General features: G+C 38.1%; 1 protein-coding gene across 11 annotated transcripts in view; it reads left to right on the forward strand.

Moving 5' to 3' along the window:
* The first annotated feature begins 330 nt into the window (after nt 1-330).
* Nucleotides 331-21,587, forward strand: part of AKAP13 (A-kinase anchoring protein 13) — a 351,990-nt gene continuing 330,733 nt past the window's right edge. For 9 of the 11 annotated variants that reach the window (XM_081292576.1, XM_081292572.1, XM_081292577.1 and 6 more), the window contains exon 1: nt 400-531. The gene's annotated coding sequence lies outside the window, so the exon portion shown is untranslated. Of the gene's footprint in view, nt 532-21,587 lie in introns of all 11 variants that reach the window. The other 2 variants (XM_081292573.1, XM_081292574.1) reach the window with 1 other exon arrangement.

The following is a 21,587-nucleotide window of genomic DNA, read 5'->3' on the forward strand; positions in this document are numbered from 1 at the left end:
AGCTCAAGTAAGCGCCAAGCACACTGTGGAAGGGCGGTTTCCGGAGATGGGGTGGAGAGAAGGTGGGTGGGCATTTCAACCAGCGGCAGCTGCTGGCTACCCGACTTTGATCACTTTGCTTCGGAGCAGCGGCGACGGTCAACCTCAGCCTCCCTTAGCAACCAGAGCACACTGCCCAGAAAGACTTCTATTGGCCTCACGGAGTTTGATGGGCAGCTCTACCATGCAATCCCAGCTCTTGGCCCTGGTTTCCGCGCTTACTCACAGGAGGGCTCCTAGGTTTTACGGCCCTCCTCTAGTGCCCCGCCCAAAGCCCGGTGGCTGGCGGCGCATGCGTGGGTAGCTGGTTGTGTGCTGGGCCAGCGCGGAGCCGGAGCGGCGGTGGTGAAGCGCCTGGGCTCGGTCGAAACCGCCGTGTCGGCTCCTCGCCTAGTAGCCGTCGCCGCAGAGCGGCCGTCTGTTGTCCTTCTCCGTGGCGAAGGTGGAGAGCTGCTCCGGCTCGGCCCGCGGGGGAGCCCCGGGAGCCGCACGGTGAGAGGGCAACTTAGTTGATGGAGTTGGGGGAAGTTTTGTGGTTTGAGGAGGGGTCGGGGCGAGGAGCGCGGAGCGCAGGCCCCTCCCCTGGCGGCAGCTCTTCGGGGCGGGGGCCGGGGGCGCGCGGGCGGGGGATGAATGGGCGGCGGGCACTTCCGCGGCCCCGCTCTGTGAACCCCTCCTCCGGTATTGTCTGTGCTGGGGCTGAGGCGCGCCTCCGGCTCCCGCTGTTCCCCTCTGGGCTGCCGCGGCGCCTGTGTGGGGGGCGCGGCACCTCTCCCGGCCGCGGTTGCTCCGGTGGCGCCTGCGCCCCCCGCGAGGCTTTGGACCCTCGCCCGGGGCTCCGCGCCACGGGGGCCGTCCTTCTCCTCCCGGGCGGGCAACCGCTCCTTGGGTCTCGCTTGTCGGGCGGAGTGCGCTGCCGTGAACAAGTGCTGCGAGCGCTAGGGAGCGGCTCCCCCGGGCCGGTGCGGACTGTAAACACTTCGGGCCGCGCCCGCCTCGGGGGGCTTTTCTGCGCCTTCTCCGGGGGCGCGGCCCTACTGATCTGTGCGTCTTCTCCGGACATCAGAGGCCGGGGGGGACCGGTGCGTTCCACACGCGCTCCGGGAATCGTGCTTTCGGCTCGCCTTGCCACACAGCTCAAGTGCAGCTACACTTTGAGACCAAAAGAAACAGTTTTTTTTTTTTTTTTTTTTTTTTTTTTTGTAAATATGGCTCAGGGACACTTAAAACTTTTTTTTTTTGTTTGCTAAGCCAACCAGTATGTAAGGAGTTTTAAAAACTCATGGGGAATTTTTTTTTTCCATTAAGAAAGAGTAGACTCGTTTTTAAAAAAAAATAATTAACAGAATAGTTCCGACATATTGTTTCTAGATCCTACTGTGTACTCAGAAATGCACAATCAAAGTTGGATTGAGCAATATTTTGGTGTTCATTCTTTGCTCTTGTACTCAGTAATGAAGTTATTTTGAGAGTTTATTGCCTCAGGCAAATATGAAGTGCTTAGCATTGGACCTTCTTTGGTTACTACCCCCACTCCGTTTTATTTTCAGAAGAAGCAGTTTATTCAGTTTTTATAAGCCTTTGGACTGTCCAGATCAGGACAAACGCTGCGGTGCTTGAAAGGTCATTATTTGCAAATTTGTGAAGGAGTTATGATCATTTGAGATAAATCAGTGTTACTGTTCTTGCCCTCTGTAATGGTCTCTTGGGGATTTGTGGACTGCATTAATTACAAGCCTTGTTAAGCTTTGGTTGTACCATTCCACTGCATTCGGTTTGTTGGGCTTAGGATATGAGAATAATTCTGTTTAAATTCCCCAGATGGAACTAGCTTACATGTCTGTCATTCATAGTGGAACAAATTTACCAAAGTATCATTTAACGTTAATTTCAGTTGTATCCCTTTGCCATTTGCTAAATTAAAGAAATTTGGGAAATACTGAGTGTAATACTTTGTTTTGATTTCTCATGCTAGTGAGTAATCTGGAGAAGTGATTTTGGGTGTTTCTGATTTGGTTGGCCTCCTTGTGCTTGAAAACCAACTTTCTTCACCTGATGAAGCTAAAGGAAAACATTTCTTAAGGCATAGGGATGGAGGAATCACAGTGTTTGTCTTGGGCTTCTTTCCTGTTTCTGTGGTTTTGTGTGTGTGTGTGTGTGTGTGTGTGTGAGAGAGAGAGAGAGAGAGAGAGAGAGAGAGAGAGAGAGATTGTGGGGTGGAAGGGAGGGAGGGTGACAGAGGTTGGAACGAGTTGTCAGGGAGGGACATAATGTAAACAAATACTACTTAAAACGTAGTGTGACAAGTATACCAGTTGCTTTCCTTCTCTAGGCTGTGATAGCAGTGTTGTACATACTTGCGTTATAGAATTTCTCACAGTTCATTTATTTGCTGGACTGAACAGTAACTGTACTGGTAGTATAAATGGAATTTTCTGGTCTTTTAACTCCTTGAAGACTGTAATGGGCCTTACTTAGCTTTGTATCCTCTTTGCCCAAAAAAGTGTTATACACAATGCAGGCATTCAGCATGTGTTTGAATTGGGTGAAATGCTTTTTACTAGCCAGTGGTAGTGAACAGAGGAGATAGCCATTGACTCTGAGGACTTGTCCAAAATGAAAGTTTACTTGTACATCTGTGATGAAATTTAGTTTTATTTAAAAAGGATTTCTCACCCTCCTTTTCACCTGTTGATATCTTCTTGAATTGGGGTTCAGATCATGCACTATGGATTTAAAAAAAAAAAAAAAGATTGCAATTTAGAAATCCTCCCCTCCAGTTGGTGAAAGGTTAAAATGTTAAAACTGCTGCACTAATCCATTCACAACTCCACATGTTCCTCAGTTGTGAAATTGGGAGATGGCACAATTTAGAAGGAAGTACACACACTTTGGAGGTAGGTATATTTGAGTTCAAATTCTCACATTTCCTTTGAATAGTTTTGTCCTTGAGCACCTTACTTTTCCTCTCAGCTTCAGTTTCCTGTTCTAAAAGGTGTAGTAGCATGCTTACGGTGCTCTTAGGAATAAGTGAAACTGTGTTAGGTAGCTGTCTCCTGGTAGCCATAATGTTAATTTTGATGCATTTTTTACATAACTTACAAAAGCATTCTTAAAAGTGATGCTTCTGTGTATGGTAGTTCAGCTGTTTCTTTGATAAAGAAGAAATCCTGAAACTTGAGTCTTATTTATACCCTCCTTTTTTTTTTTTTTTATATTGGGGATTGAACTCAGGGGCACTCTATATCCCCAACCCTTTTAATTTTTAATTTTGAGACAGAATCTTGCTAAGTTGCCCAGGCTGGCCTCAACCTTGGTGATCCTCCTGTCTCAGCCTCCTGAGTAGCTGGGATTACAGATGTGCTGCCCCTGCACCCAGCTGTGCTTGCTCCTTCAAGGTTAATGTTTAGTGCACTCAAGTAGGTTTGATTTACTATAGTTATTACTAATGAGGGCAGGTATCCATTTGAAAGCACTGCTTCCCCTGTCAGGCTGTCTTTGGGGAGACTGGAGGAAGCAGTTGGTAGAAAGTTTGTTTTGTGAGCATGTCGTCAGATTTATAGCCTTTCACTTCACTTTTAGGTTGAATGATACAGAATAAGTAGAAGATGAATAGATCACCTATTTTTATCAGTGTTTGTTGGGAGGGTGGACTAGCAGATCTGTTCCTGAAATACTGTCATTTGTATGAATACTTGTGTTGGGCAGTGGGGTACTTTTCTTTTTTTCACCTCTTCAGGGTTGTGTTCAGTATCTGGGGAAGATGAATAATAGTGTGTTTATATGATGTGGATATTGAGGTGGGAGAGAAGGAATAGGTGTGAGGTGTTTACTGTTTATGTCACTTGGTAGGCTCTTTTATGGAAATTAATGTTTTTGAATTTGTACTTTCTGATCATATCATAAGCTTATACTTTTCCATAGTATTAGCCTGTTACTCAAAATAACCAGTTATTCTTAAATGGTTAGGAATTAATTAAATATGACATTCTATAATAATTGGTGTTTTTAATTAAGACATATTATGAAAAGTCAGTAGGAGTTAAGAGTTTTACAGACTGAAGATGGTTTTCTCATGGTGATCTCTAGTAAAAGCATGTGATATGGAATCACAGGATCTGACTTCACATCCAGAGTTTACCATTATTTGCTGTGTGATCTTGAGCAAGCTGCTTTATCTGCCTTAGACTTAGTATCCTTGCTTATAAAGTGAAAAATTAATATTATCCTTATCCTTTTTATTATATACTACTCTTGTGAGAAACACATGAAATAAATCACTATACAAATGCTGTGTGGTGGTGTAATTTCATTGGTTAGCTACTGCTTTCAATAAAACTGAAATCCTAGTCTAAAAAGGGAAAACATCCAACTTTATTGTTTGTTCTTTAAAGAAGGTAATTAAAATAGTACAACATTTTTATTGCCATTCTTTTTGCTTGGGAAACTGATATTTTTCTTTTCACTTTTGGGTCTTCTTATGTTTCCTTTTATAACATTTGTTGTGGAATATTTTCTAAAATAAATTTCAGTTCACAGTGCTTGCTGTTAGACCCAAATTACTGTGGACTTTAGGAACTGACATTGGATGCCAGTGCTTGAAGTCAGGTGAAACCACAACAGACAGTGAACAAAGAATGTCAGAATATTTCAGAAGACTACAAAAGAAGCTAGTCTGATCTTTACTATCATTTTCATACTTAGGATTTAAAAAACTTTGTAGGTCAGGGGAGTGTGCCTCTTATGTGCCAGATGTTATACTGAATCTTACCTTTATTTCTTATATAATTCTTAAATCTATGAGGCAGGAGTTATTGATCTATTTTAGGATGAGGAAATAACTCTAAAGTGACTTGGCAGTGACCATATAGGTAGTAGGCCATGGTGCTGAAATTTGAATTCTGGCTCCAAAGGCCATGTTTTTTACATCATTGATAACTGTCATCTGGAACATCTGTACATTTGAAAAACAAGTCAAGTTTATAGAAGCATTATAAATTTATGATATGTCACCCATTTAAAAAATAATTTTAGTTGTAGATGGACACAATACCTTTATTTAATTTATTTATAAGTGGTGTTGAGGATTGAACCCAGTGCCTTATGTGTGCTAGGCAAGAGCTCTACCACTGAGTTACAACCCCAGCCCAGTGCACCTGTTTTAAGTATACAGAATTTAGTGAATTTTGAAAAGGTATCCGTGCTTATAACTTAACAAGCACTATCAAGATATAGAACATTTCTGTCATTTGTGATGTGCTGCTTTCCAGCAGTCCCTTCAACTCTTTCCCATTGTCTACCTCACCATAGACAACAACTAGGGTACTCTCTTTTCTGTCATTGTAGTTCAGTTTTGTCTTGTCAAGTCTGGCCTGCTTCCTGTTTTTGTAAATAGGGTGTTCTTGGGAAAGCCACGCCCTTTTGTTTACATATTGTCTTTGACTGCTTTGGTGCTACAGTGGCATCCTAGAGTAGTTAACACAGAGACCCTGTGATCCTCAAAGACAAATATATTTATGGTGGGGTCTTCTATAGAAAAAAATTTGCTGATCCTTGTTCTGTGTAACCAAATGCAGTTATTTCCATCTAAGAAGTTTAATAATAATTCTGTACTATTATTCATACATATTCAGCTTTTTCTTTTTGTCTTCTAAATGTCTTTTATAGTTGATTTAAAACAATTTTATTTGAACCAGGGTAAAATCAAAGTTCTTTCAGTACATTTTTATGTTTCTCTTGTCTTTTGTCATTCTTTTTTACATGTATAGATTGCATTTATTAAAATTCACCCATTTTAATGTGTAATGTTCTCTGAGTTTTGACAAATGTACCCATTCATATAGCCACTCCTTGAAAAAAAAAAAGCCAGTCAGTTCCTTCATCCCCCCAAATTCTTCTGAGTCTGTGTGTGTGTGTGTGTGTATGTGTGGTACTGGGGATTGAACCCATGGCCTTCTGTATGCAAGGCAAGCACTCTACCAACTGAGCTATATCCCCAGCCCTCTCCTGAGTCCTGTTGTAGTCAACCCATTCTTCACCCCCAGACCTTGGAAACTCCTGATTTGTTTTCTGTCTCCAAGTCTTTTTGCCTTTTCAAAAATGCCATATAAATGGAATTATACAGTATGAGCCTTATTTTAAAAAATTTTCCCAATGACTAATGATTGTATCTTTTCATATGATTATTTGCCATTCTTTGGTGATGTTTCTATTTAAAATTGGCCATTAAAAATCCCAGCAGCTCAGGAGGCTGTAAGCATCTGCAGTTCTTAGCCAGCCTTAGCAACAATGAGGCACTAAGTGACTCATTGAGATCCTGTCTCTAAATAAAATACAAAATAGGACTGGGGATGTGGCTCAGTGGTTGAGTATCCCGGAGTTCAATCTCCGTAACTCCCCCCACCCAATATATTATGATTTGCAGATTTTCTCCTATGATGCTTGTTTTTTTAATCCTTTTTTAAATGTTAATTGTATTTTTTATACCTTTATATTATTTATTTGTATATGATGCTGAGGATTGAATCCAGTGCCTCATACATGGTAGGCAAGTACTCTACCACTGATCTACAACTGTAGCCTTAATGTCATTTAAGGAGCAGAATATCTTAATTGTACAATGTTTTTTTTCATGGAGCATTCTTTTGGTGTAGTATCAGAAATCTTTGCTAACTTTGTAGCACAAAAATTTCCCCGTATTTTCTCTAAGGAGCTATATTTATAGTTTCAAATTTTACATTTTGTTTTATAAACTTTGAAACTACTTTGGTGGTGGTTTGACCAACTTTGAGTTAATTTCCCTAAGTGATTCATGCTATGAATGTTTTTTGTTTTTGTTTTTGTTCTTGTTTTTTTTTGTATGTGGATCTTCTAGCAATGAGTGGTGAAAAGACTATCCTTTCTTCATTGAATTACCTTTGTACCTTTGTTGAAATTTGGCCATATATTTATTGGTTTGTTTCTGAATTCTCTATTCTGTTCTATTGATCTGTGTTTCATTTCTCCATTACCATTGTTGATTACTGTAGTTTTATAGTCTCTCATGATAAAAATATTATTTGTGTGTACCCCCCCCCCCCTCCCTTTTTGGCAGTGGTACTGGTGATAGAACCCAGGGGCTCATGTATTCTGGGCAAGCATTCTGTCACTGAGCTACGTCCCGATACCAGATACCACTATAGCTCTATGGTAAGTCTTGAAATCAGGTCTTGTGAGTTCTCCTATTGTGTTTATTTTTCAGAATTCCTCTGGCTGCGTATTACTTTGCCTTTCCATACACTTTTTAGAATCATCTAGTTGATGTCTAAAAAATCCCCCTGGAATTTTTTGATTTTTTTTTTTTTTCCCCTTTTGTGGTGGTGGGGATGGAACCCCAGATCTCACACATGCTAGGTAAGTGCTCTACCATTAAGGTATACTCCCCAGCCCTGTGTTTGGGATTTTTGGTTGACATATTATTGAATCTGTAAATCATGGGAGAATTGACTTCTTTATGATATTGAGCCATGAACATGGAATATCTGTTTATTTAGGCCATCTTTGATTTTTCATCAGTGTTGTAGTTTTCAACAATTGGATCTTGCATATGTTTTATAAGCTTTATACGGTTATCCCTGCCTATCTGCAGTTTCCATGTATGTGGTTTCAGTTACTGCTGTCAACAAGAAGGAAGAGTACAGTAGAATAAGATATTTTGAGAAAGAAAAGAGAGAGGAAGACCACACTCTTAATTTTATTATAGGAAATTGTTATAATTGTCCTATTTTATTGTTTCTTTATCAGTTTCTTATTATGTCTTATTTACAAATTAAACTTTATTACATGCATATATGTGTAGGAAAAAAATAGTATATATAAGGTTTGGTATTTTAATGGTTTCTTGGGATTCTGCAAATAAGGGAGCCCTACTGTATTAGAGTTAGTAGGAATTCACATTCTGAAAACTTGTCTGATCATGATAAAAATATTATTATGTGCTAGGAGCCACAAGCATATATACGATGTATGGCACCTTTGGTTGTAAAGTGACGCCAGCTAGCCACTGAGATGATTATGTTAAAATTTACATTCATATGCAAACTGGACTCCCGCTGTTCACCTTGGCCTGCTACCGGACTCAAGTTACGGGACTTTACGGGACTGCTGGAGAGTTCCCATTGGTTGGGGAAGGATAGTAGGAGGGAATTCCGGAGGAGGTGGGAGGAGACGGGGGGGGGTTCCGGTCGGCGCGGGTTCCGGTCGGACACCCTCGTGGGAGGACCGGTTTTTGACTTGCTGGCGCTGAGAGTGTTAGCGGCTTTTTCAAAATAAAGTTTTGTTCCTGCTTGATTGGCTCGTGATTCTGTGCCCAGCCAAGACTGCGGCATTTGGTGGCCCGTACGGGGAACGCCTGAAGCTTAGAGGTGAGTAAATTGCTCACCCCTGAGGGAAGGCGACAGGATGGATGACCTTCTCAGAAAACAATGTGTTCTTGTTTTGATTTATTTTGTTTTCATTTCGAGCTCCCTAGCCCTAGAATTTTCTCAGGCGAACTGGAAAAAATGGTTGGCTCAAGGTTTGAAGTTATTCAGCCCTGAGAAAGAGAAAATTGATACAACCATTGTCTGCTCCGTCTTTGTTTCATTCTGCTTCGGCTTTGTTTTATCCTACCTTATTGGGTTAGGTTATAGTAGATTAGAATCCAATAAAAAACAAACCGAAAAACTGTTAAGTAAATTGTTAGAGGTCCAGACTATGGTAGAAAAAACGCTAGGTCAAGCAAAAGAGAAGGTCTCTCAAGCTAGTCAGACAGAGGAGAATTTAAAGAAAGCAAGCTTAGAGGACAAGCAGCCATCAGGTGGAGAATTACAACAGGAAGCTGACGCCTAAAGGTCAGTTCTCCCATGACGGGTAAGAACCATATGTTAAATTGGACAACCTACCAGGCACGGTCCCTAGCCACATTGCTTGTTGCTTAATTAAACAGAAGGGGGCAGATGCTAGGAGCCACAAGCATATATACGATGTATGGCACCTTTGGTTGTAAAGTGACGCCAGCTAGCCACTGAGATGATTATGTTAAAATTTACATTCATATGCAAACTGGACTCCCGCTGTTCACCTTGGCCTGCTACCGGACTCAAGTTACGGGACTTTACGGGACTGCTGGAGAGTTCCCATTGGTTGGGGAAGGATAGTAGGAGGGAATTCCGGAGGAGGTGGGAGGAGACGGGGGGGGTTCCGGTCGGCGCGGGTTCCGGTCGGACACCCTCGTGGGAGGACCGGTTTTTGACTTGCTGGCGCTGAGAGTGTTAGCGGCTTTTTCAAAATAAAGTTTTGTTCCTGCTTGATTGGCTCGTGATTCTGTGCCCAGCCAAGACTGCGGCAATTATGAAATCTATTGTACATTTCCTGTTTCTAAAGGTGTTGGTAATAGTCGATAGATAATGACATTTTTAATGTGATGCCAAGGGTATTATTTGTGTGTACTTCACATACATAGATACACAAAAGAGTCTGGAAAGAGGTTATTGCAAAATGTTTAGTCACTCTTGAGGAGTGAGATGGTATAGAGTAATTTTTGATTTTCTGATTTCCTGCAGTGTATGTATTTGTCTTTACTCTTATTTTTCATGAAGGAAGTTAATATTTTTGGAGGGTCTGCTCAGTTGGTGAGTTTCTGGGGTGATGGGCTTCAATTGTTTGCTGTGCTAACATTACTTGTTACCATTGACTGTGTTTTTTAAAAAAATTGAGTCCTTAATCATAGAGGGCAATCAGGTAAGAGGGTATGGGTGGTTTTGATATGAATCCATACTGGCTTCTTGGAATACTGTTAGCCAGTACTTTTCCTATAAGGCTAGTTGTGGCACCATGTTGTTCACATCAGAGAAATTGAGCAGAGTGTGGAGTTTTTGTTTTGTTTTAAATCTGAATTTTATCAGGTTTTTTTTTTTTTTTTTGTACTGGAGATTGAACCCAACTACATCCCCAGGTTGGTTGGTTGGTTTGTTTGTTTTGAGACAGGGTCTCACTAAATTGCTTAATGGCCTGGCTAGGTTGCTGAGGCAGGCTTTGCACTTGTGATACTTCTGCCTCAGCCTCCCTAGTCATTGGGATTGCAGGTGTAATTGAAAGTACTCTTTTTCATAGGTGGTGGATATGTCAGGAGCGTTTTGTAAATTTGACATTTTCTTTAATATCATGAATCACATCTGAAAGCACTTAGAATGATTTGGTCTTGCTAGTTGAATTCTGTTGGTCTACAGTGGGTGTGTTTTTCGAGTCAGAGAAAGGAAGTCCATTGTGACCTTGTGTGAAAATAATTTGTTACCTTTGACAAGCTGAGAGAGATGGTTTTTTGCATCTCAACAAGAGGTTGAACTCAGAATAGAGTTTACAGTTGTGGAGTTATTTAGGGAAAAATGGTGGCAACAAATTTTGTTTTGAGTTCTTTTGTTTTATTCTCCCTGTGGTACTGGGGATTGAACTCAGGGCCTTGAGTATGGTAGTCAAGTATTCTTATCACTGAGCTACATTTTGAACCCTTTTTATTTTATTTTTGAAATGGGATCTTGCTAAGTTGTTCTGGCTGGTCTTGAACTTGTGAACCCTCTACCTCAACCTCCTGAGTTCCCAGGCATGCACCATCATGCCTGGTGAGAGAAGTAGTATTCTTAGTGTTTATTTGGTCACAAGAAACCTTGGGGCCTGGCTAATGTGCTTTCTCTCTTTGAGGATTAAAGGCATATATTGGTCAGTGGCAAACTACACCTTTCCTCTAGGACTTTGTGACTATATATATATATAGTCTATCTAGTTTTATGCCATAAGTCACATTTTTTTCACAGTGATGTAATTAAATCCAAAGTAGCCAGCTTAAAATTCCAGCTTGTTCGTGTTGTAAATAGAAAATCACTATGGTCTGCTTTAAAAATTTTCCTAGAATTCTTAAAAACCTACTAGGCTTTCAGGTTTCTGCCTTGAAAACCAGAAACTTGCCAGTAGAATTATATTTTCTCTCATGCGCAGGAGCTTTGAGGATGGAAATTAATAATTAACGTTTGCATATTTGTTCACATCTTTAAAATGTTTTACAAATATTTAATTAGGTCATTTTTAACCTTTATTAGAAGTTGAAAATCCAGATTTTTTAGGTTCATTGTGGGAGTACAGAAGTGTTAGGTGGGGAGTCTTAAGTGAGAAAAATGCAGGTGTTAAATAGACCTTTAGTTTTTGGCCCAGCTTAGTTCATATCAACCATGTTTTTGGCTGTATATCTTCTTAATGTGAGGGAGTAGAATTATGTGGATTGAAAAAAAAAAGACAGTGGGTGAAATGGTTGGGAAAAGGCATGGGTGATTCAAAGACTTGTAATGCAACTTTCTCTTCCTTAGTCCCTTAAATGTGAATTTTCCCAGTTCATTCCTATGAGCATTTTTAAAATGGCAGGATGTGATTGGAACTGACCTCAGGCACTTGGATAGAGCTGTTATGCATGCAAATTGCTAGGGAAATTCTTTTTCTTTTTAATTCTGGGTTAGGAGACGATGACTAATGGATACCTTGCTGCTTTCCTCCTCATCATTAGTTACCTGATTCCATCATCTCCTTTGCTACCCCAAGTAAAAATGGATTTTCCTGCAGGATTGTATAGTTGAAACGAGACTCTAGTTTTCAGTTCTGCTGTGGTTCTGTCACATAACTAGCTGTGTGACCTGGAGTAGGCCACTGCTTTTTTTCTGCTTTGGGTTCTTTTGTTCTGTGAAACCATATTTATTAATGACTTATTTTTTCTTGAGCGCTAGAGGGGTGGCCAGAGGAAGATATAAAATTTAAGCTCTTGGACATGAAATGTGGCAGAGGATATTTTCATATCAGTGAGTATTGTTTGGAATAATTACTTGATTTTTCTTACTGTTGTCAACCACATTATTATATTATACTTTAAACATCGCGCCCCCCCCCCCCCCCCAAGTAGTGCAACAAATAGGACCATTTGAGAAATGTTGTATCTGGGTGATTTCCTAAGACAGGACATCTTTTTCATCATTGCTTATACTCACAGTGACCTGTTTTTGAATCTTTAGTTGACCTTGCAAGAGAAACTTAAGTATGTGAAGGCAAAAAGAAAATTCTTAGAGCTTTGCATGTATGTTTAATTAAATTCTTAGAGCTTTGCATGAATATTTAATTAAAACAATTTTTTAAAATCATGAATGAGAATCTGTTCTTTTAATGGGGCTAGAAAAGAATGGCTCTGAACTTTTTCCTCTATCAGATGGCGTTTTTTTCAAAGTCTCTTTCCTCCTTTTCCTTTCCTTCTGCCCTTAAAATCTGAAAATTTAAAACATGAGTTGCTTGTGGCTGGAGAATCTCTTTTTAACATTAAATACACCCAAGTTTAAGCTATTCATTCTTTCTGTTCTTCCACTAAGATTTGTGGAAGGAATGTTGTACAGCTGGACCTTGAATAATACTGTATATGATCTTTGCATAATTGAGATTGGCTTAGTTAAATGTTTTACGTCACCCTAGAATGTCTGAAGAGAACATTTACTTACCTTTTTGAAAAAGGGGACTTTTTTTGAAACTTTTTTTTTTTTTGGTCAGGATAAATTATGTATATAAATTAGATAGGATAGAAGTTTTCTTTTGGAGACTTATCTGGTTATACCAGTATTTTAAGCTACAGAAATGAATTTTTAAAGATACCATGCTAGAATAAATAATTGTTTTTCCTATTTAAAATAGGGATTTGAGATGTACTGTTTTCACTCACTCCTTTATTTAATCCTATATTGTCTTTGCCCACTGTTTTATTTCCTTTCTCACAAGTTAATGTAGTAGGATTTATTTGTCAGATTAACTGAGTAGGTTGGGTAAGGCAATACCACATGTCTGAATTTCTTCCTAGATTATAACTTCCATGGAGGCAGATTTTTCTCTGCTTTAGTCATCTCTCTGTCCTTAACATGGTACATAATAGTTGCTATTCAGGAAATATTTGGATTGATGGAAGGATGAATAAAATTTTGTCAAAACTATATATGTATTATTTAACTTAAAATATATCCTGTTGTAAATAAATGAACACATCTTAATTTTTCTTTCCTTAGCATCAGGTTTAGTTTGATTTTATGAGTTTAAATTAATTCCTTTTTCAGGGAAGAGAAGACACCATGTTAAATGAAAGATTGATTAGCGTTACCCAAGTCTGGAGGCAAAATTTGTACAAAATTTGCCTGACTTTTGTGTTTGGTCAGTGTAGCACTCTATCACTTTACAATGTAAACCTGTTCAACTTTATCACTGGCCTTTAGTTGGTTGGCCTGAAATATAGGTGTAGCATGTCTGCCTAATTTATTTAAAAATATTTACAATTTCAAAACATTCAAAATGGAACAGTAGAATTGATCCCTCTATACTCATTACCCAGATTCTAGAGAATTAACAAGATTTTGCTATTCTTTTTTTAAAAAATATTTATTTTTTAGTTGTAGTTGGATGCAATACTTTTATTTTATTTATTTATATGTGGTGCTGAGGATTGAGCGCAGGGCTTGCACGTGCTAGGCCAGAACTCTAATGCTGAGCCACAACCCTAGCCCGATTTTGCTATTCTTTGCATGCATTATTTTTAAAATGTCAGCTTTATTATGATAAAATCTGTCTGATACCATCAAATTCACCCTTGCTTCATTTTAATTATGTTCATCTAAGTTATCTTTAAAGTTATCATTTCCTTAATGGTGATTTTTAAATGTTATTTTTATTCTAATGTATAATACTATAAACTGTGAAATGTTTCTGTAAAACATGGCAGGATATGTTTCCAGGATACCAATGAGACAACTTTAACTCAAAGCAAATGAGTGCTGAATAGCCTATTTTCCTTTCAACAGAATAATTACAGAGATAGGACCATAAACCTTCTATTAAGCACTTTTATATGAAATCTGAGGTTTCTGTTAAATTAGACATGGAAAATTAAACGAAGCTGCACAAATTACTGATCTGTGCAATTTTTGAGTTCTCCCTTATGTTAAGACTTTTTTCTTTTTTCTTGGAAGACCTTTAAATACCAGCACAAGAATGTTATGATTTATACAAAATTATTTTTGGTTTCTTGTCAGTTTTTTCACCTCCCCCCATTGAATTTAGTGACCCTTTTTTCTCCCTCTAGAATTTGTTTTTCTTCTTAAAATGCATTCCTACTTACTTTGAATTTTGTGAAGAAAATACTTTTTTTTGAGGCAGTGAATGCCTTAATAAATTTTGTAGTTTTTAATAATTCATTGGGCAGTGTATATAAAAATGTTGAATTCCCCCCCCCCCCATGCTTTTAAATTCAGGTCAGCATCTTAACAGCATTTATTTGAAGCCCAAGAACAATTGATAACACTGTTTTTCATGGCTCCTGTTTGTATATATTGTATTGTAAATTCATGAATTCTCTGAAATACCACACTCCCTACCTCCCCAACCCACTGTGGTAAAATATTGTTTTGGCTGTTTGGCCAAAAGTGCTTGTGGCAGTCTAAAGACTACTGCTTCAATTGTTAGGTCTCTAGGATATGTGTCCTTAAATGGAGAAACTTCTTTCCTGAAACCAAATAAAAATAATATGTCCTCTGTGAGATGCCTCAGGACCCAAGTACTAAATTCAGAAGAAAAATGTTATTTATTCTATTCCTTCAGCCTTGATGCCTATAGAAATGTGCAGGGAAAAGTTCATTTATTGAGAATACTATTGATTTGGGTATTTTATGTATATCAGTTCTGATCTGTATAAGCAAGATAGTTTTAGGATTCTTCTGGAATTGAGGCTCGGGGAGGTTAATTAATTTTGGATGTACTTCATTCAGCATGTTACTGAAGGCCTGTTGTGTATCAGGCACACTGCTAGATGCCAGGAATTGAGGATTGAATAAAGATGAGGTCACTGCCCTTAAAAGTGCTCATAATTTTTTTCATTAAGATATGATAAAAACAATAATAATAGTAATAATTGCCATCATTTATTATTGCTTTTCATATGCCAAGCCTAGTACTAAGTGCTCTGCAAACCATATTTTAATCCTCACAACTCTTTTAAGAGGTACTATCTATTATTATATTTTATGAATGAGGAGACTGAGGCTCAGACTACATAAGTTGCTCAGGATTACTCAGAATGTTGGCAGAGTTGGGTGTTGAACATGAGTCTGTGATTTTAGAGCCAGACTCTCTGCAATGCCTCATTCTAGCAAGAGTTGAAATAGTTATGCAAAGGAGACATCCATTGTGAGTTATGATTTTGGCAGGACTTTATGTAACTTTGACTTTGCTAGTAGGTTTATTTTTATAGTTAACTTTCTACTTTATAATCTCATATGCTAGGGGTAATCAGATAGTTCTTATGCTTCACAAAAAAACATTTTTAAGAAGTCGTATTTTTTTTAAAGTAGTAATATTCAGGCCCTCTAGAAAGTCAGAAATTATACATTACACAAAAAAGTACACATATAAGTAGTTGACATTACCCAAAGAAATTATTTTAGGTATAATTTGATGTTTTTCTTTCCAAACTTGAAAATTTGTAGAGGGTGTGTGTGTGTGTGTGTGTGTGTGTGTGTGTATACCTGTGTACATAAATACAATCCATGTGTGACATATATACTCAAGTGTAAACAGATTACAAAACATTTCATGAATATAGCTTTATATTCTATCAAGTAACTGTATTTTTAAATAGCTATATAATGTTTCATTATATGAATTTAGATTTATCCTCATTCACTAAATATCCTATTTGAATATTTAGGTTATATTACCTCCCCCCGCCTTGCCTAATTTTCCTTCTCTTCCTTTTTGCTAAGGTAAACCTTGCTGTGATGAATCACTGTGTTATTGAGCCCTTCATCACTGTAAGCAAAATTCCTGATAAGAACAGCTTAGAGGAAGACAAATTTACTTTGGGCTCATGGTTTCAGAGATTCAGTCCTTGGTTAGGCGATACCAGTGTTATGGGCCTGAGGTAAGGCAGAGCACAATGGTTGGGAAGGGTATGGTGGAGAAAAGCTGCTTAGCTCAGGGTACCTGGGAAGTAAAAAGAGAGAGAGGCTGAGAGGAGCCAGGGACAAGATATAATCTGTAAGGGCATGCCCCCACTGACCTGTTTCCTCTAGCCAAGCCCTGCCTGCCTACATTTACCATCTGGTAGTCCATTCAAATTATTAATCAATTAAATGAATTACAATCTACTGATGAGGGAACAGCTCATAATCATTTCACTTCTAAACTACTGCTTTGCCTAACATGAACTTTTCAGGGTGGACCTTGTGTTCAAACCATAACCAACTTATACATGTATTTTTGAATACTTGTTTACCTTTTTCTCACAGAAGTGGAATTGCTAGGGCAAATTATTTCAACAACTGTTCATTGATAATATCAAGTTGACTACAGAAAACTTACAATCTTTAGACTCCCACTGACAGAACATGAGTGCCTACTTACCATTTTTCTTAAACAATTTTTTCATAATATGTAGAAAGCAAGTTTTTAAAGTTTTAAGTGTTATGATAGAAATACTATTAGAATACTGGATTCTTGACAACCAATAATAAATCAAAGAACTTTGTATTTCTAAAGAATAGCTTCAGTGAGGCCCTAAGCACTAAAAGCTAATCTAAGATCAGTTCTCAATATTAAAAGACACATGAAGGCAACTTTCAAATAAAAGGAGTGACTGATATCATGTTCTTTTGGATACTTCCTGCGGGTCCAGAGTAATTCTTATCAGTGAGACAGGGAAGTATTTGAGATAAGATTTGTAGAGATGATAGGAAGTAAGGTACCTACCCTTTTAAAAAGGAGCTCTGAGAGGCCATCTGGGGCCATTCTGTTCTATATCAAAATTTATAGAATTAATGTTAAATCTCACTTAGTTCTGAAAACATGACTGTACATAATCCACACATTGTACCCCAGGTCTCAGTTCATGTGTTGACATTATAGTTTAAATGATCAAGAAAATCAAATTAAACATTAGAACTGTGCTCTTGACTTTAGTGTAGCAAAACTTCTTTTATTTTTTATGAGCAAGGGTAAATTAATTGGTCTCAGTTATAACAGCAGTGATTTCCAACCAGATAACACTTGTCAAGATTTTTTTGTACTTTAGGTAGTAAGAGCCAGTTGCACAGGAGATTCTAAGTTGGGTGCATAAGTCACCTACTGGCAGTATAAATATATCAAAGGGTCTGTTCTTTTGGAAAATTTTAGGAATTTTATCTGGCTGATCTTTAGCCTATTCCTGGTTATAAAGAACAAGCTGATTAATTATAATGTAATGGATAAATCTAGAAGCTGGGCGTGGTGGTGCACTCCTATAATCCCAATGGTTTGGAAGCTTGAGACAGGAGGATCACAAGTTCAAGGCCAGTTTCAGCAACTCAACCCATTTCAAGATAAAAAACAAAAAGGGCTGGGGATGTAGCTCAGTGGTAAGGTGCTTTTGTGTTAAATCTCCAGTAGGCGTCCGTGCCCCCACCCCAGGAAAACAAATTGAAGACTAGAAGTAGATGAACTGATCTATGCTGGCTCTAAAATTATGTTATAGAATGTGTATATGGTTATTCACTTGTGGGAGTTCTGTGGTCTCTTTGGAACTTCCTTTTTTTTTTTTTTAAGTTTTATGTAGGATAGATACCTGATTCTTTTTTTTTTTTAAATATTTTATTTACATTTTTTTAGTTTTCGGCAGAGACGACATCTTTGTTTGTATGTGGTGCTGAGGATCGAACCCGGGCCGCACCCATGCCAGGGGAGCGCGATACAGCGCTACTGCTTGAGCCACATCCCCAGCCCGGATACCTGATTCTTGAACTATTCATGTTACCTAAATGTCTGGATGTTATTTTGTTTTTGTGGGAACCCTCTTTTATGTGAAATTTTGAGGACATCCTCTGCCAACCTGAATTAATGGGAATTTTATAGGCTTCCCAAAGGGCATCTTTGTTGGAAATCTTTTGGGGTCAGGCTAACTTTAATATTTTTCTGTTACAACTGCGTTATTTGAGCTTGAATCTCAGAAGTGTGCCATCTTGCTTTCTCAGTATTTCTTCCTCCTAGTAACTTGAGCTATAAATTGATTACCAAAGAAGCTAGTCAATTTGTGTCAGTATTGTCTTGACAAAAGATAATGCATGAAGAAAATGGAGTAATAGCAAATAACAGGTCAGACATTGAATAGAACCTTGTCTGCTAACATATCAAAGGATTCTTTGAGTCTTGTTACTTTCTTTCCTGTCTTCTGGATGTGGATTAAACATGAAAGGTTTGGTAAATCAGTGCTAAGAGTTAAATGTTTCTCTGCACTTATTCTAGGACATCTGAAAATACTAGTAGGGAACAAAATAATAAAAGAATGAGTGATGAAGAACAAAATAATAATAATATGTGAATAATAGAGTAATGTGAGGGTACTGATAAAAGATGCCAGATGACAGAGATGAGAAGGATAAATTCTGACACAGAGCATTCTGTAGCTGAAAAAAACTTGGTTGTCAGTGATCAGACACTGGATTAGGATTCAGCAGATTTGCGTTCTCAGCTTAGTTTGTTGCTAAGTACTTTGGGCATGTGACTTAGTTTACCTTGCCTCAATTTCATTTTTATTTTTCGTGGTACTGGGGATTGAATCCAGGGATGCTCTACTACTGAGCTACATCCCCCAACTTAAATTTTTATTTTTATTTATTTTTTATAAATCCTAAAACTGGTTCTCACTAAATTGCTGAAGTTGGCCTGGAAATTCAGATTCTCTTACCTTAGCCTCCCAAAGTTGCTGGGATTACAGCTATAGGCATGTGCCACTGCACATGTTAAATTCTTTTGAGTTAGTGAATTAATTAGAAATTAGATTAATCTCAGAGTCATGATACTTATATGGCTACATAGGAATTTTGTTGGAAACTTAGATGTCCCAAGCACAAATTTACTATGATGATACCTAATACAAAGAAATTGGGCATTTTGCTGGGCATAGTGGTGCTTGCCTGTAATTCCAGTGATCAGGAGGCTGAAGCAGGAGGATTGCAAGTTCCAGGCCAGTCTCAGCAACTTAGTGAGACTCTTATCTCAAAATAGAAATAAAAAGGGCTGGGAATGTAGCTTAGTGCTAGAGTGCCCCTAGGTTCAACTCCTTCCAGAATGAAAAAAGAAGAAGAAGAAAAAAAAAAAAAAAAACCAGACATTTTAGGGATTGACTTCTTTTGCCAGCCTGAGGTTTGATATAAGAGGCTCAGGATTTGATCCCTAAAATAGTCAAAAAGAGAGGAAAACAAGCATATTTTTCTTCAAAACATAATGGTTTATAAAAATAAAATCAACATGCTGGATTATTAGTGCTCTTCTGATTTCCTACTCTTATGCATGTGTGGTATCACATTTCCCAGCCTCTTTTAAATTGGTGTGGCCATATTACTTGTTCTGTTCAAGGAAATGTAAGCAGAACTGAAGTGTTAGTTTTGGATAGAAGCATTTAACAACTGATAGAAAAATCTTTCTCCATTTCTTACTTGTGGGACCAGGACATACAAGTTGATTTGGAAGTATGGTATGAATAAAGGGGTTGGAACAATGGATTGGAACATGAAGGGCAGCAACCCTACTGAGTTGCCTTAGAACCACGTTGATCTTTATTATTATTTTTTTGTTACTGGGGTTTGAACCCAGTGGCACTCTACCACTATCTGCATCACCAGGCCCTTTTATTTTTAATTTGAGGCAGGGTCTCACTAAAGTTTAAGGCTGAGGCTTGCCTTAAACTTGAGATCCTTCTGTTTTAGCTTCCCAAGTAGCTGTGTATTGGTGTGTGCCACCACATCTGGCTTCATGTTGATCTTTGAGTGAGGAGTGAACTTAACAATGGTCAGCCTCTTATACTTTCTGATTGTTATAACCTAACCTATTCTGTTGTTACTACACACATCATCAGAAATTATTGATATAATAGATTTCTAAGGAGAAGGACTGACCAAGAATGAAAAAAATTACTTCAGAAGTGATTTTCTTTTCTTTGGATATCATCTGTTTTATGTTCTATCAGTTTATTCTTCCTGAGTCACAATTTTGGTTATATTACTGCTATACATCAGCTTGTGCCTTTTTTTATTCAGACATTCCAAAAACATGTATTGATCATTTTGTGTGCCAGTGCTGCTTGACTCTAGAGACATATGGAATGTTCCTTTCTGTCAGTGGCTGATTCTGCCTTACTTTTGGTTGTGAATCTTGGAGGATATTTCCTGCCTAAGACCTACTTTATTCTCATAGTTGGAGATAATCTGTCTTTCTGACCTATCAAGCCTTTTTAGCACATTGCTTTGTATCCTGTGTTGTATATTTTTCTGTATGTTATTCCCTTTACTGGACTAGTGTCATACCTTTGTATCCCTAGTACTTGTAGCATGATCAGGGCTCTGAAGTGTTTACTGGGTGAATGGTTGTTAGATTGTGACTGTGTTGAAAGACCAGTAATTAATTATCTTAGTTATCTTTAATGTTCTTTTGCCTTTCTTGTTTGTATGTACCTCCTCGTACCTATTATTGTTCGTCAATTCATAGCACTTAGTGGGGCCTTAGGTAGCAATGGATTATTATTATTGTTGTTGTTGTTATTGTTTTCATAAACTCTTATCTAGAATCCTAGGCACACCCATGATGTAAGATCTGTTTTGTGTTTAACTATCTGTAGGGTTTCATAATGTAACTTATTTGATATGTCTGGGCTTATGAGGAACATATGGGTTAACAGTTTTAACCATTTCACACTGTTTCGTCTTGGTATTTTGTTGTATCTATAATCATTTCCCGAAAGATGTGTGTCCTTTATTCAGTTTTGAACTGAGTGGTTTAAAAGACTTCTTGATTCTAGTCTCATTTGGCTGCTAGCTGACTTTGTTAATTTTGCATGTGGACTTTATGTATCCTCAAAACAACTGGGTTTGACAAGAATCCGTTATTTACATCCTGATTTTACTGTGGACCCAAGTAAGTTATTTGAATTCTAGTTTAGTGTGGGTACACAAATTGGAGATAAGATTCTAGTACATGGGGAGTAGGGTGAAAAACAACTTTAGATTTATTGAGTGCTAAATATGTGCTAGATGCTGTTCATGTGCTTTATTCAGCATCTTTTGAAGGAAACTTTTAACTCATGTTTTAGTTAAGAAAATCTCCGGTGCAAAGAAACTAGGTTACTTATATAGCCAGGAAGGACAGGATCCAGAACTTTGGCTGAAGTTAGTCTCATTGCAAAGCCAAGGTGTTTTTTTTTTGGGGGGGGGGCGGGTTGTTGTTAACTGCCAACATTTGCAGATTTTGCTAATAGCCTTTAGGTAATGAAGGATGGTGTACCTTGAAACCAGGACTATCTGTTGTGTATGCTACTATTGGTAGAATCCTTTTAAAATACAAAGGGGAGTGACTGGAAAAATAAGCTTGCTTTGAATCTTCCATTAAAACCATATGCTTCACATTAGTGCAGTAATTCCATTTGTTTATTATAAATGCATTTTGCA

Source organism: Spermophilus citellus (assembly GCF_964194105.1).
Source record: "Spermophilus citellus genome assembly, chromosome: 4".
In the NCBI taxonomy this organism is placed as follows: domain Eukaryota; kingdom Metazoa; phylum Chordata; class Mammalia; order Rodentia; family Sciuridae; genus Spermophilus; species Spermophilus citellus.